Source organism: Patella vulgata, chromosome 6 (assembly GCF_932274485.2).
Source record: "Patella vulgata chromosome 6, xgPatVulg1.2, whole genome shotgun sequence".
NCBI lineage: Eukaryota > Metazoa > Mollusca > Gastropoda > Patellidae > Patella > Patella vulgata.
The window spans coordinates 67,418,424-67,435,924 of record NC_065884.2 but is presented as its reverse complement, the minus strand read 5'-3'; the positions used below and the strand labels follow the sequence as shown (position 1 = coordinate 67,435,924).

Genomic DNA, 17,501 nt, shown 5'->3' with positions numbered 1-17,501 from the left:
GTTGTACGTGACAAGGAGTAGGGTTGCCTCTCCAACCTCGTGGGTTTTCTCCGGGTCCTCCGGTTTCCTCCCACTGCTAAAGACCCCTACACGCAAACGAATTATTGAAATAAAATTAAACCATATGTTAGTCCCGAAATGACCTAGTTTGTGTCGAGTGGACGTTAAACCCCATTTCTCTCTCTCTGAACAGAGTACTAGACTATAAAATATACTTATGGAAAACCGCTACTAAAATTCTCTCAACGTTATCTAGCTAATACGCCAGCCAAATAGATAAGTAACTGTTTTCCATAAGTATATTTGATAGTTTATGCATTTAGCAAGTGAAGAGAGAGAGAGAGAGAGTTTAACGTCCACTCGACACAGACTAGGTCATTTCGGGACTAACATATGGTTTAATTTTATTTCAATAATTCGCTTGCGTGTAGGGGTCTTTAGCAGTGGGAGGAAACCCACGTACAACCGTGGATTCGAAACCACGCCAGTTGATTCCATGACAGACCTCGTGCTAACCATTCGGCCATCCAACTCCCCCCCCCCCTCCACATAAAACATACTTATGGAAAACCGCTACTAAAAGCTTGAGCGACGTTTCGAAAGGTATTCTCCCAACTTTATCAAGCTAATAATGAATTAATAACTGTTCTGTTTTCCATAAGTATGTGTTAAACTTTATTACATAGCAGAATAGGTTATCCAAAGATAACACTAATTGCCTTTGTGTTTTGCGTTTAGAAAAAACAACAATTCTCCTTTTTCTTTAAAAAAAAAGAAGAAAAAAAAAAGTTTATCCCTACCTTCAGCAAGAGAGCTAACTATCTCTTCTAAATCAATTACTTCTCGTTCAAATGGCTTCCACATGCTCAACTGTTGTACTCATTTATGTAAGTAAAATTCAACCAACTACATTAAGCCTCCAAGCTTTGTTGGTCTTGTCAAGAACGTGTGTGTGGCGTGGAATGAGCTAGAAGCAAAGTTATACACCGCCGAGGTGCTTCATTATTCACGGCGCTCTAGAAAGAATAATTATATTGGATGACCCCTCGAGACCCATTGAAATATTATTGACTGTAACTGTACGGAAAGGTTGATCACGCGCATCATCTGATTGGGTAGGTTTTGGTTGTAATTAAAGTAGCTATCGGACTTTAATTAATAAATGGGGTAATCACAACTTTTATTCGCCGCCGCAAAAGGCAATGAAATGGGTATTACTTTGCCTCACTGGGCTAATGAAGACGGTCATACGTCATACAGTGTGCTATCCGAGAGGTTTTGCCAGGCCTACTCTTTCGTATTCCAACTGTCAAGGTTTCGTTTACATGCACACCAATGGGGTTTAACGTCCACTCGACACAACTAGGCCATTTCGGGACTAACATATGGGGTCTTTAGCAGTAGAGGAAAAACCCTACTCGTTGTCACGTACAAGCGGTGAATCGAAACTACGTCACTTGTCTCAATGACAGATCTTATGATGTAACGAGCGCGTGTTATGAGTTACCACTGTTCCCGAAGCAAATGGTAAACTCGTTATAGAATTCGCTGGCTTTAATAGCCCAGCCGATGCAGAACAGTTGAACGCTAAGCCCCATTTAATTCCAATTACTAATAGACTTGGCAGCCGCTTTCCGGAACAGACTGGAGCAACATCTTTCAATTACTATAAATATGTAACGAACGTCTACAAAGATTAAGCCGTGTCACGCAACCTTGGGCAGTCCGACTTTTCAGAGTTCTTGATCTGTCCTAAATGTTCTCCGACACATTAAAGAGGCATTAGGTAAGATGTGGATATTGCGCTGACAGTTCTCGCTATAATCCTTTAAAGATACTTTATGTAGGATATGGAAGAAGAACTGGCAGTTCTCGCTATAATCCTTTAAAGATACATTATGTAGGATATGGAAGAAGAACTGGCAGTTCTCGCTATAATCCTTTAAAGATACATTATGTAGGATATGGAAGAAGAACTGGCAGTTCCCGCTATAATCCTTTAAAGATACATTATGTAGGATATGGAAGAAGAACTGGCAGTTCTCGCTATAATCCTTTAAAGATACATTATGTAGGATATGGAAGAAGAACTGGCAGTTCTCGCTATAATCCTTTAAAAATACATTATGTAGGATATGGAAGAAGAACTGGCAGTTCTCGCTATAATCCTTTAAAGATACATTATGTAGGATATGGAAGAAGAACTGGCAGTTCTAGCTATAATCCTTTAAAGATACATTATGTAGGATATGGAAGAAGAACTGACAGTTCTCGCTATTATAGTTTAAAAATAGATAATGAAAAATGAATATATTGAAAATTCCAGTCAAATTACTTTATTTTGAGCGAAGTAATGGCTGTTTGTAGAATAGCGGAATCTCGATTGTCATTGCTACCGTTGTTACGATAGTAAACACAGGCTCAATTATCCCTTTGTTAATTAAATTATCAACTATCGATCTTATTTTAATCCAATGAAAATCGCGAACATCCGATGGTCTAGAGAATTGGTTATGGTCTTGTCATGTGAATAAATGTTATGCTTTTGTAAAGAGAAATATCAGTAATTGATTTCCAAACACAGACTGATAGCCTATTTAATCAAATCCATCATTTAATTGACCAGATTTAAAGGGGCTTCTAAGAGCTAAAAGTCGATCATATTAGCAGAATTAAAATCACCAAACATCAAACAGTGATCCCTCTCAACGGCTGTACATCACGCCCTTCTACTTTTCTCTAAACAACATGTAATTACATGTACCGCTTGAAACATGAAACAATCTCAGAAAAAAACAAATCATTAGACATTTGATTCATTCTAGCTACACCTAATTTTAAAGATACAAAGTCTACAACACAGTACATAAGAACATTTAGTAAGATTCAAAAATTTATTTCTTAAAAAAATAATCTTTAAAAAAAAAGAAATTCAAAAAACAAAACTAAAATAAAACAACATTAGAACAAATAGAAACTGGTATAAAACAACATTAAGTGAAATCTATTAAATAAATAAAAATTAGAACAAAACAAGATTATGTGAAATCTAATAAATTGAAGTATAAAACAACAGTAAGTGAAATCTATTAAATTAAAGTATAAAACAGCATTAAGTAAAATCTAATAAATTAAAGTATAAAACAGCATTAAGTAAAATCTATTAAATTAAAGTATAAAACAGCATTAAGTAAAATCTATTAAACAAAAACTAGTATAAAATACATTATGTAAGAGCTAAATCTTTCTATTGTATGGGTTTTTTTGGCTTCAAATCGTGGCTAAGTGGGTAAGACGCTAGCTCGCTAGCCTGGAGGTCGGGTGTTCGATCCCTGCATTGGCCGAGAAAGTTCATCCAGATTTTCCGGCGTGATTCTCCCTTGTCAGTGATGCAGGACGGAGGGGCTGACAAGGAAAGCTGTCTAGTCGTTCGGATGGGACGACAAACCGAGGTCCCGAGTACACATTGGCGTGCACGTAAAAGATCCCTTGGCAGTTGAAATTCGATATAAGAGTAGGCCGTAGTGCCGCTGTCCGGGCAAAATTTCCCTCATAGCACACTGTATGGCGTATGCCCGTCTTCATTAGCCCAGGTTAGGAGCAGAACAGTAGGACGTTAAACTCCATTTCATTTCATTTTCATTTCATTTTGGCTTCAAATCTTATATAAACTATTATTTAGACATTTATTTATATGACAAGTCTATAATCAACTCTCTAGACAATCGGATGGCCGAGATTTAAATGGATTTGAACAATCGAGGTTAAGTTGATACGTTAAGAGACGATCTACGCTACACCTTCAGACAGGCATAATTCAACTTTAAACATATATTACGCAAGAGCTAAATCTGCCTATTGCAGGCCTTTCTTGAGGCCTTAAATGTTATCCAAATTATTAATTAGACATTAATTAACCTACCCAGACCATAATCAATTATCGATGGCATCGCTAGCGTGCGATGTTTACTGGATATGAATACATCTTGTAATGGATGATTTAACGTCAAAATGGATAACTGAGACTAGGTTAATTAATGTCTAATTAATAATTTAGATAAGATTTCAGGCCTAAAGAAAGACCCGCAGTAAGCAGATTTAGCTCTTGCATAATGCATGTTTAAGCATACATTATGCAAGAGCTAAATTTGTCTATTGCAGGTCTTTCTTTAGGCCTGAAATGTTATCTAAATTAATAATTAGACATTAATTAACCTATCCAGACCATAATCAACTCTAGATGGCATCGCTAGCCCGCGATCTTAAGTGAATTATGAGCCGATTTACTGCATAACTTTCCTTCACGATTTAACAATTAAATGGATAATCGAGACTATGCTGTTTATCTAACTGACTTTAGTAATGATGATCGAGGCTAGGCGGAAATTTCAAACGCTTAGTTCTCGGTTCATATTGGATCAATTTGAATGAAATTTTCAGCAAATTGCCTTTACATTATCTAGTTTTTAACTATTATAGTGAGAACTGACAACTCGTTATCGAATCTCCCATAATGTATCTTTAAGCGGTTTTAAATGATATTGTAGTTTACAAAGAAACACAAAATTTTTATTCAAAATATAAAAAGCGAGAGAGAGAGAGAGAGAGAGAAATGGGGTTTAACGTCCACTCGACACAAACTAGGTCATTTCGGGACTAACATATAGTTTAATTTTATTTACATAATTTGCTTGCGCGTAGGGTTCTTTAGCAGTGGAAGGAAACCGGAGGACCCGGAGAAAACCCACGAGGTTGGACAGGCGACCCTACTCCTTGCCACGTCCAACCGGGGATTCGAAACCACGCCAGTCGACTCAATGACAGACTTTATGACACAGCGCGCGCACGCTAACCATTCAGCCATCCAACCCCCCAAAATATAAAGCCCCCTAAAGGCGTTTATGATATTTGTGCAAATACATAATTTCGTTTTGTCTGAATAGCACACTGGTAAATAATCATTCCATTATTACTTCGCGTGCTTGCCGGGATTTTTAGCATTCAGAAATGAAATGGGGTTTAATGTCCTACTGTTTTGCTCCTACTGGACTAATGAAAACGGTTATACGCCATACAGTGTGCTATGATAAAAAATTGTGCCCGGGCAGCGGCACTATGGCCTACTCTTATATCGAATTCCAAATGCCAAGGGATTTTTACGTGCACGCCAATGTATACACGGGTCCTGGGTTTTTCGTCCCGTCCGAACGACTAGACAGCTGTCCTTGTCAGACCCTCTGTTCTGTATCACCGACAAAAGGAAACTACCCAGGAAATTGAGCATTTAGAGTTTACCCTCCATTCAACACAAACTGGGAAAAAACCCACGAGGTTGGAACGGCTACCCTACGCCTGGTCACAAACAAGCGGGGAATCGAAACCACGCCACGGACGCTAAACCCCATTTCATCATAATTACAAGAAACACGGCACTTCTTTTTATTATGCACAAGGTCGAAAACAGAAACAACATTATTTGGATTCCTGCAATTCTTGACAATTATGTTATATTCCATTCGACATTCTAATTCACCAAGGAAATGGGGAACAGGAATTCAGTATTTTTTGTCCTCTTCAATGTAATTTTCATTCTGTGGTTAATTAACTTTATAGAGGTGTCTATTTATAGATTTACCCTAGTTGCGTAATCCCGTAGTTGTTAATAAAGCAGAACTTTTATTACATCAAGCAGGAAGTAGGATATTTACAGCACGTGCAGATTTACCCCAGTTATACCACTCCGTAAATAGAAGATAAAGTTGGTCGTGGGTATGGAGATCAAAATTAAAGGGAGGGGAGAGGGAGAAATTGGGTTTAACGTCCACTTGACACAGACTAGACTATTTAGGGACTCACATATGGTTCAATAATTCGCTTACACGTTGGGGTCGTTTGCAGTGGGACGAAACCGAAGGGCCCAAAGAAAACCCACGTCGTGTTAGACAGCCGACTCTACTCCTTGTCACGTACATGCGGGAGAATCGAAACCACAACACTTGACTCAATGGCAGGCCTTATGATCTTTCTCCCCCAGACCCCGTCAAACAAATTAAAATTAAAGGCCGTGTAGCAAGGAACAATGTCTAGTCGTTCGGATGGTACCAAGAACCGGGATATCCGGGTCCAATTGTCATGCACGTAAAAGAATCCTGGGGAGTTGGAAGGCGAAGGAGAGTAGGCGGAAACGCAACTGTCCGAGCCGACAAGAACTTTTTTTTTGCTGGTTCTCACTGGTTGGCTTGAGTGACTCTGACAAGGAAAGAGAGACTAGTTGTTCGACACGCGTGTACATATTGGTGTGCACGTACAAGACCCCTTGCCAGTTGGAATACTATGACGAGAAGGTGAAATTCAAGGTATGCGTAACCGTTCAAGTAAAGGTTACCGTAATGTGTTAACGGAAATCACCGAAGTAGGGTGTTAACGGAAATAATAACCGAAGTAGTGTTTTAACTGAAATGACCGTAATAATGTGTTAACGGAAATTACCGAAGTAGTGTGTTAACGGAAATTACCGAAGTAATATGTTAACGGAAATGGTCGAAGTAATGTGTTAACGGAAATTACCGAAGTAGTGTGTTAACCAGATAGACCGAAATAATTTGTTAACGAAAATGGCCGAAGTAATGTGTTAACGGAAATGGCCGAAGTAATGTGTTAACGGAAATGGCCGAAGTAATGTGTTAACGGAAATTACCAAAGTACTGTGTTAACGGAAATGGCCGAAGTAATGTGTTAACAGAAGATTACCGAAGTGTATTAACGGAAATGAAATTGGGGTTTAACGTCCCACTGTTCTGCTCCGACTGGGGTAATGAAGACGGGAATACGCCATACAGTGTGCTATGAGGGAAATTTGGCCCGGGCAGCGGTACTATGACCTATTCATATCGAATTCCAACTGTCAAGGGATCTTTTACGTGCATGCCAATGTATACATGGGACCTCGGTTTTTCGTCCCATCCGAACGACTACACAGCTGTCCTTGTCAGGCCCTCCGTCCTGTTAACGAAAATGAATCATTAGTGTGCCATTATTATTATAGAGATTCAACTTGCACGATATAGTAGTTGCCAAGGGATTTAATTCACTCAAATGACGATCACCAGTTTTAAATTACATCCTATTCCTTCCAGCTCTCATAAATACCCCGACATAGTTTTTGGGCGGATTAAGAGTTTTGAAATTTATGATATTTACTGAGGAATTTTTGTTATTTCATTGATTATTCAATAATTTAATTATCTGAAGAGCACCTCCCCCAGCGCCAAGTAGGTGATCTGATCTCTTCCGGCGAGTCATTATTTACAGAGTGATTTAAAGATACGACCGAACCACGTGTATGAGTAATCGTTCTCTTGGTATGATAAAAGCTAATAGGTGACTCAGTGATTAAGGCGCTGTCTCATTAACCAGGGGGACTGGGGTTCGATCCCGGTGTTGGCTGAGAAAGTTTCACGGGATTCTCCAGGCTGATTTTTACCTCGTCAGAGAGAGAGAGGGGGGGGGGGGTAACGTCCACTTGGCACAAACCATGTCATTTCGGGACTAACATATGATTCAATTTTATTTCAATAATTGGCTTGGGCGTAGGGGTCCTTAGCAGTGGGAGGAAACCGGAGGACCCGGAGAAAACCAACGAGGTTGGATAGGCGACCCTAGTCCTTGTCATGTACAACCGAGGAATCGAAACTACGCCAGTTGAGTCAATGACAGACCTTATGTTATAACGCACACGCGCTAACTATGCGGCCATCCAACACCCCTGACGTGCACGTAAAAGAACCTTATGGCAGTTGGGAATTCTATGAGATGTAAACGAAAACGCTTCTATCCGGGCAATATTTTCCCCATTTTCCCGGTTCGGGCAGAAAAATCGGGACCATAAACCCAATTTTATTTCTTTTCGTTTCTTTTGTAAACTGCTTTAATAACTCGTATATCTTGATGCTAATTACCCGCCAGGAATTCCCCGGAGACCGCCGATGGTTCATAAAATGAGACATGCGTAATTATCGTCTGCTTGAGAAAAAAAACCTCATGAAATTTATCGTGTTGCTGTTTTCAGGAATATGAGAAATAGATTATTAAGAAGAAGAGCCGTATTCAATTTAATTACTTGATTGCTTCGCCATTAAAAAAAAGAGCCAATCTTCATATGTGTATTGAAATCGTCGTCCCTAGACGCGGATAGAATGATCGTGTACGTGTTTTTTCTGTAAGTTTATTGAATAGGAAATGAGTTAGTTATTGCGATAGTTCTACTCATCCGTTAAATGGGCACGGTTGGACCGCGTCAGTTTAATCCGCGTATCAGAAACAAACATGGATTCCAACAGCAAATGCTCTCTTGTTTCCTTTGATCGGCGGCCATTATAAGTCAATCGGATGAAAGAAACAAGAATTTTATGAAATGGAATGACCCCTTTGTTGGGCTTTAAATGCTCATTTAATTTGTATTGAAAGGGCCGGGATTAGGAGCCGGTAAAACAATAGTAGTTATGTTTCCTGTTTTTAATTATGGTCTACTGTCTGTTGTCATGTTGGTTAGGGAGAACAGGGCCTGGGGCCTGTTTCACCAAATTTTAACTTAAGATAAGATCCAAATTTTAGTAGATAGTTTAATTTTGATTGGCTAAGCACTAAAATCAATCTAATATTATCCAATCCAATTACTAAACTTTGGATTTTATCTTAGTTAAAATTTGGTGAAACAGGCCCCAGGTTTCACAAAACATTCTAGGACTTAAGTTAAGAATTTACTAAAAATTGTTTGCCTTATTTTAACTAAAATATAGCCCTTTATAAAACTTTTGTTGTTTTAATGTATCAAATACGCGGTTCAATGTTTTATTGCGATAATTCGCTTGCGCGTAGGGGTCCGCGGGGGGAAGCCGGAGATCCGGAGAAAACTGTTGAGGTTGGACAGGCGACCCTACTCATTGTCACGTACAACCGAACAATCGAGACCACGCCAGTTGACTTAATCACAGACCTTCTAACGCAATGCGCACGCGCTAACCATTCGGTTGAAACTGAACAATTGGACGTTAAATCCTACTTCTTTTCAAGTGTATGGTATACTGACTTCATGATCATTGAATATTTTAAATTTGAATTTGTTTCTATTTTTGAAATGAGAACATCATCGTCAATCTGCAACTCGAATAAGAAATTTGCTGCCTATATATATATTTGTTATGAGCACTTCATGACTGTCCCCAATGGTTTAACACGTGACATCACAAGATCTATCATTGGATCCAGAGGCGTGGTTTCGATTCCCCACTGGTACTTGACAAGGAGTAACGTCGCAAGCGAATTATTGAAAGAACATTTAGTTTAAACAATATTTTATTCAATAAACTGAAATAGATTGAACAACAGGCAAAGGCCTATATAACATCTCTCCAAGAACATTTAACTATATGTTAGTCCCTTAATAACCTAGTTTGTGTCTAGTGGACGTTACCCCCCCCCCCCTCATCCCTCCCTCTCGCTCTCTCTCTCTCTCTCTGTGGAAAACAACTCAAATTTCACTTCAAAGCTTCTAATCTCATACAGGATTTAACGTTATATTTATTTTATAAAAAAAGGGATTTTCACATGAAACAGAAGATCCGTCAGTTTCTATTAAATAGTTTTATTTATATGTAGGCAACTCCATTAAAGGTGTTTACATTCTGGTAAAATTGGTTTGGAGACAGAGGTATTGCTAGTCATAACCTATAATTGCAACGAGAGTGTTTTCACGTTTGTAATGAAATCATTTGTAATACGTGCTAACAATTAACTAAGGTAAATGTCGGTCCCGAGCATTCGATCAATACTAGAAACAGTTATTTAAAAAAAACACAGTTTTGTAGATTGCCAAACTGTTTACTGAAAGCATGAAACAAGTCCAACAAACTCTCTTTCATCAACAGTATATATCATTAAAAGTGGTCATAACACTTCGAGACATTGATGAAGCATTTCACTGACCAAACACGGAGTCCGCTGAACAAAGGAATGAAGTACGGAAAAATTTAATTATGTACGCACTGAAGTTATGGCGTGTTCGTATTGTTAAGTCACACAATCAATTCGCTCGCATATAGACGAAGTTATCCGAATGGAAATCTAATAAATGATTCAATAGAAGTCAATAGAATTGTCGATCGACTGAGAGGCGAGATGACTTTAAAATTAGATAAAAATGTCGGGGAATGGCGTTAGGAGAGGAGTATGTGTAATCGGTGAAATTTATTATGGTACATCTTTAGTTTCAAATGGAAAACCTATCAAACCATTATGATAAGGTATCGTGTGGGGGATTCACCTAATAATTAAAAACAATACACCGTGTTATAATATTCAAACACGAAGCTCCTCGGTGAGTTGGGAAACATCGGCCATGACAGTCCATAAAAACCGAGTGGAAGAATTGCGAATTAAGGGATGGTGTAAATGTTTGCGAGGTGTAAAAAAAACAAATATTATATTATTATAAACACAACCCCAGGACAAATCGTCTCTGTCCCCATTTATTGTTTTAACACTTTATGATGAATTTATATTTTTATACATTTTTTACATTTTACATTTCGCTCCTAATTTATTATGATATGATCATCTTTCACACTAAGTGCACATGCAGGGGCAGATCCAAAGGGGTTGGGGTTGCTCAGCTACATATTTTGTTTCGTTTTTTTATACTTTCGATGGCCTACACTACATGAAGATCTGACCAGTTGTTTTGGGAGGTCGCGTCAGAGGTCATACGAGCGGCTTTTGACCCTATGACGCCGGGCATTTGATTAACCAATCAGCATTGATGTTTCTAGTGGATTACCCACAGTTCCATGCACTACACGCCAAAACTCACCGTAACAGACCATTTCATTAGCTAATCCCTCACATCATCCAGAACACGTCAATGATAACAACTCTTCCAGATCCTTGTGTAGTAAAGACAAGTAAAATGAAATTTTGAACTATAAAAAACGAAACGAAATAGGATCTGTGTTTTGGATCAGATTGTTTTTATGAGAAGTGCCACGGTCGTGTTCTTTGTCCTTTATTGTCAGATGGTTGGATGGGTTTGACATTCAAAGCGCGAGATCATATGTGATATCACAATTAATGCTTTGTATCAATGAATTTGAATCACAATATGATCCTATTAATTCATTATAAAAATTGACGTCAAACGGGGTGTTGGATTTCTCTCATCATGTATTGTCAACTGTCAAATTTTTAACAGGAACCTGGCAAACCCCCGTCCTGCAAAAATTTCTGGATCCGCCCGTGGTATGTACATATATATGTCATCCAACTCGCAGTTTCACATGCGAGAATGGATTGGAATTGGTTTAATGTTTGACGGTTCTGCACCATACACCATAACGTCTGACTGTTCTACACCGACTGGGCTAATGAAGACGGCCAAACATCATAACGTCTGACTGTTCTGCACCGACTGGGCTAATGAAGATGGCCATACACCATACAGTGTGCCACGAGGGACATTTTGCCCGGACAGCAGAAAACTTTGTAATGCTACCAATAGTATACATGGGATTGTGGGTTTTCGTAACACCCGAAGGATAGACGCTTTCCCTTGCCAGACATTCCGTGATGCAACATTAAGGGAAACCAATGGGAATCGAAAACCAGGATTTCCTGGTTAGTAAGCCTGTGACGTTATCGTAAACCCTTCGTCCTGCGCCTTCAGGACGGGGTACCTGGTAAGGGCAGCTGTCTAGTCGTTCGAATGGGACAAAAAGCCGAGGTCCCGTGTACACATTGGTGTTCACATAAAAGTTCCCTTGGCAGTTGGAATTTGATATAAGAGTAGGCTGTAGTGCTGCTGTCCGGGCAAAGATGCTCTCATAGCACACTGTATGGTGTATGCACGCCTTCATTAGCCCATTCGGAGCAGAACATTTTATTTTTGTCCTGCACCACTGATGGGGGAAAACAGACTGGATAATCCACAGAAACACTCCCAGACCCCACATCTGAAGAACGGGTGTGAAACTGTGCGACTAACATAATGTTTATCATTCTGCACACAGAGCCCTAACTACTTCGAGAGAGAGAGAGAGAGAGAGAGAAATGGGGTTTAACGTCCACTCGACACAAACTAGTTCATTTCGGGACTAACATATGGTTTAATTTTATTTCAATAATTCGCTTGCGCATAGGGGTCTTTAGCAGTGGGAGGAAACCGGAGGACCTGGAGAAAACCCACAAGGCTGGACAGGCGACCCTACTCCTTGTCACGTACAACCGGGGATTCGAAACCACGCCAGTTGACTCAATGACAGGCTTTATGATACAGCGCGCACGTGCTAACCATTCGGCCATCCAACCCCCCTAACTACTTCGAGAAAAGATCTCTGGCTTGAGTGGCCACCATTTCTAAAAATTAGTACATAATTTTGTAATGCGGTTCAACTCCGTTTCACATTTGTCAAACACTCGAAGACTAAATAAACCCTTTATATTTTATTAAATAGAAGCGAAAGAAATACTTCGCAAAATTCGTGAAGTATACTTACTGTTTTCCAACAAATTAGTCCATTTAGGAATTAAAATGTCGGTCAACTAGCTTAGTGGCTTTTCTCAAGTGGAGCTAGATGTACACAGACAGCGGAAGTTTAGTATGACTGTTTATTACTGAAATTGGTATTACCAAATCTTTGACATGACCGCAATCAACCTTGATCATCTCAATAATCTTACAACTAATTAAACATAATTATGCACGAGCTAAATCTGCCTATCGCAGGTCTTTCATTAGGACTGAAATGTTATCTAAATTATTAATATGACATTAATTAACTTATCCAGACCGAATCAACTCTCGATGGCACCGCTAGCCTGTGATATTTACTGGATTAGAACCTGGTCCGCTGCTTCTGATTAAATAAAAAAATGGATAATCGAGACTGTTTTTTATCGTACCGACTTTAGTAATGATGATCGAGTCTAGGCCCAAAATTCAATCGCTAAATTCTCGGTTCAGGGTGAATCAATTTGACTGAAATTTTCAAGGTAATTAGAGGTATGCGTTTGATTGGTCATCATTGACGAAGTGGTTGAATTTGTTGTGTACATGTGTATATTGTCTTATTATATTTCATATTATCATTGCTTGATAATGACTAGAGAAGCCTAGTCGAATCTCAGTAATAAGCAGTAACTGTATTTCATAGAATTGATAATGACTAGAGAAGCCTAGTCGAATCTCAGTAATAAGCAGTAACTGTATTTTATAGAACTGATAATGACTAGAGAAGCCTAGTCGAAACGTCGCTCAGTAATAAGCAGTAATTGTATTTTACAGAACTGATAATGACTAGATAAGTCTAGTCGAAACGTCGCTCAGTAATAAGCAGTACATGTAATTGTATTCCATAGTATTGTGACCTGTATACTCCAGTTCAATTACTAAATGCCATAGAAACGATTTTCCCTCGAACCCCAGTCTTTGAAATGGAGTTTAACGTCCTACTGTTCTGCTCCTAAACTGGGCTAATGAAGACGGGCATACGCCATACAGTGTGCTATGAGGGAAATTTTGCCCGGACAGCGGCGCTACGGCCTACTCTTATATCGAATTCCAATTGCCAAGGGATCTTTTACGTGCACGCCAATGTGTACACGGGACCACGGTTTTTCGTCCCACCCGAAAGACTAGACAGCTGTCCTTGTCAGCCCCCCCCCCGTCCTGCATCACTGACAAGGGGAGATAACCTGTCAAAAGTGAGAATGGAAGTTTTTAATTTTTGTCTTAATAATAAGTAATTGCTCCGCCAATCCTCAGACATTCAGCAATTCGTCGTGGCGTGCTCCTAATCAACCGTCCAATCACGATTTGGGGCAATCTGACCCACTCCTCTTGCAGTGTTGTCGGTTGACGTTGACGTCGATGAACACGTCTCCCGATACGCTAAACAGTAAATCTTATGCAAGAACCGATAGAAAAGCAAACATGGATAGATAAACCAGCACGCGGCAGTTTTCATCAACCCTTCCTTGAAGTGTCAAATTTGACAATGAACCCCTCCCACATGTATGGCGCTATTGCGGCACATGCAGCTGAGTTGTTCTGTTGGGGCGATAAGTTCTTCATCTGTGAACATACTCCCAAAGCATGTCAAGTGTCCATGCCTATTTATCATATCGCAACCTGCATAGGTATTTGCATTTCAATATCGCCTACTTTTTTTGAAGATTATATAATAACAGCCACGTTGACAGCAGTAGAGATCTTCCTAAAACTTAAATTAATGTCTCGGTGCGTCGTTTTAGTGCTGTAGGAATTATGGCGGGTATCGGGTTCAAAATGCAATCTAGAGTAAAAAGCAGAAAGTCAACAGTAAAAAGTAGAAAATCTAAAGTTAACGGGAAAATTCTTATCTAAAAGGGTATTTTTATGGTGAAAACCTATAAATTTATGTACTTAGTCTGCAGAAACATCAAAATTTTCAACTTTCATGGACATAATTTCTTTTTTCTACTATCAACTTTTGACTTTCGACTTTCCGCTTCCTACTTTCTACTGTTAACTTTTAACTCTCGACTTTCCACTTCAGATTATCTACTCACGATTTTCTAACGCAGATTTTCTCCAATACTATGGTGGCTGATAGTGACCATGTAATTTTTCGCCATTTTCATAACCCGTCAACACGACATAACGACAGTATTAGTGAGAGCATACGTCACTAAATTGTCTGCATGCTGAATGAACTACGTGCTAAATTTAGGGAGGTGGGACCATGCAAATCTGTAACTGATGTGATTCTACCGTAAAGGGGTATAAACTTTCTGAAATGAGTGAAACCAAAAATTGCTGTCGAGTCTAGGCATTTGTGGCTAGGCACTTGACTAGCACTGATGGTGATTTTGGTAGATAACCGTCGTCATGTTGTAAGAGCTAAGCTAAGCTCAACTATTCATACGTACGCGGCACGAACTACACTGACGCAACGTATCACGTATACGTTATCACTGATGTGAAAGATTCCGCTTGCCAAAAGTTTATAATATCCAAGTCTACTTTGACGCATGCTCTCACTAATACTGTCGTTATGTCGTGTTGACGGGTTATGAAAATGGCGAAAAATTACATGGCCACTATCAGCCACCATAGTATTGGAGAAAATCTGCGTTAGAAAATCGTGAGTAGAAAATCTGAAGTGGAAAGTCGAGAGTCAAAAGTTGACAGTAGAAAGTAGAAAGCGGAAAGTCGAAAGTCGAAAGTTGATAGTAGAAAGCAGAAATTATGTCCATGAAAGTTGAAAAGCTTGATGTTTCTGCGGACTAAGTACATAAATTTATAGGTTTTCACCATAAAAATCCCCTTCTAGACAAGAATTTTCCCGTTTACTTTAGATTTTCTACTTTTTACTGTTGACTTTCTGCTTTTTACTCTAGATTGCATTTTGAACCCGATACCCCGCTATAAGGAATCACTTACAATATCGTCAAAGATGAATCTCTAATGTGAATATCAGTAGTTCAGCATTTACACAAATATGTGTGGAATACATGTTCCATCGACCTACGCGTTTTTGGTTAGGTAATAAGTCCGTCGCCATTTTGTTGTCCTCGAAAATGTATTGATATTTTATCTAGAGTTGGTATTTTGATTATGTTTTCTTAATTAAATGTTGCATAATCCGCCTGAGTGCATATAAGCGCGGATTAAGCCGTGGGAAATTTAATATTTTACCGAAAATTGCCAATGACGCATACAGCCTTTAAGGGACTTTTCTGATTTATTACAACGACAGAAGGCATGAAGCAAAAATGTATAATTCCAATAATTTCTATCTAATCTGGCATCAACAATGGGGGATAACTCTTATTTTCCGTGTTTCTTTGTTGAATGATTAAGATTGTTTTGAAATGAAATGAAATGAAATGGGGTTTAACGTCCTACTGTTCTGCTCCTAACTTGGGCTAATGAAGACGGGCATGCGCCATACAGTGTGCTATGAGGGAAATTTTGCCCGGGCAGCGGCGCTATCGCCTACTTTTATATCGAATTCCAACTGCCAGGGGATCTTTTACGTGCATTCCAATATATACACGGGACCTCGGTTTTTCGTATCATCCGAAGGACTAGACAGCTGTCCTTGTCAGGCCCTCTATCCTGCATCACTGACAAGGGGAAACCACGTCGGAAAATCCTGATGAACTTTCTCGGCCAATGCAGGGATCGAACACGTGACCTACAGACTAGCGAGCCAGCGCCTTAATCAACTAGCCACAAGATTGTTTTGAACTGGTGATTGTTGTTTATAAAATAAATGATGACATTTTTCAATTTCTCCGATTCGCACACTAAAAATCGATAGTCTAAACGCAGAAATTTGTAGTTGTCTGTATATCGTTTTGATTTAGTACCCTGTTTGGGATGATTACTTTTTGTGTAAAGAGCCAGAGTGAAATGGAATCCGATATTTGATTGCTATATTTTAAATGGAACCATTTAAAATGACAGTCAAGAATTGATTCATTACGTTCTTCTTTTTATTTAATTTTTTTTATAAACAATATTTATTCAGAAACTGAGTGGATTAGCGAACAGGCAAAGCCTATATATATAAACCCCTCTCCCGGTTACAAATAAATTACATAATATTACTATAGTTTGAAAAAAAGGAAATATATATATACACACAAAACCCATAATAATATATACATGCAAACATAATTTTGAAATATTTTATTTAACTGGCTTTGTCATATAATATCTTCTAATTTGATATAGGCCTATAGGAGAGAGGTCATATAGTCCATGCCTGTTCCTCAATCCCTTTCAATTTCTGAATAAAATATTGTTTTAAAAAAAAAATTGTTTTCACCGTCACATTATCTAGTAAAGGACATATTTCTTCGCCGTGTCCTTCGTTTCTATAGGCTCCCTAATGGTGATAGCCTTATATTAATAATATTGTTCCTAGTCTATTAGGGGCTGAGGTAGCCGAATACTTCAATGCTTGCGCTTTATATCATAAGGTGTGCTGTTGAGTCAACAGGCGTGACAAGGAGTAGGATCGCCTGTCCATCCCTTTCTCCGGGTCCTCTGACCCCCTACACTGCTTAAGGCCCCTACGCGCAAGTGAATAATTATTGAAATAATCTTCCCACCGTCAAACAAACAGATACTTAAACATACGTTATGCAAGAGCTAAATCTGCCTATTGCAGGTCTTTCTTTAGGCCTGAAATGTTATATAAACTATTAATTAGACATTAATTAACGTATCCAGACAATGATCAGCTCTAGATGGCATCTGGTGAATCCGACTTACTGTTCAACAAGCATTGATGATTAAACTCAAAACTGGATAATCGAAACTTTTTTATTTTTGTCACAACGGCAACAATGACAATCGAGACAACAAAGTTTTTAAAATGAATATTTCTCGGCTTAGACTGAAGTAATGTGACTGAAAATTTCAGAATATTCCTGTTACATTATCTATTATTTAACTATTA

The 17,501-nt window shown here is 38.8% G+C and overlaps 1 protein-coding gene across 2 annotated transcripts in view; it reads right to left on the bottom strand.

Moving 5' to 3' along the window:
• The window catches only part of LOC126824020 (uncharacterized), a 34,631-nt gene that overhangs the window by 11,744 nt on the left and 5,386 nt on the right, over positions 1-17,501 (bottom strand). Inside the window, exon 1 of one of the 2 annotated variants that reach the window (XM_050553120.1) lies at positions 801-1,009. The exons of the other annotated variant lie outside the window; for it this stretch is intronic. The gene's annotated coding sequence lies outside the window, so the exon portion shown is untranslated. Of the gene's footprint in view, positions 1-800; positions 1,010-17,501 lie in introns of those variants that run through there. 2 annotated transcript variants of the gene reach the window in all.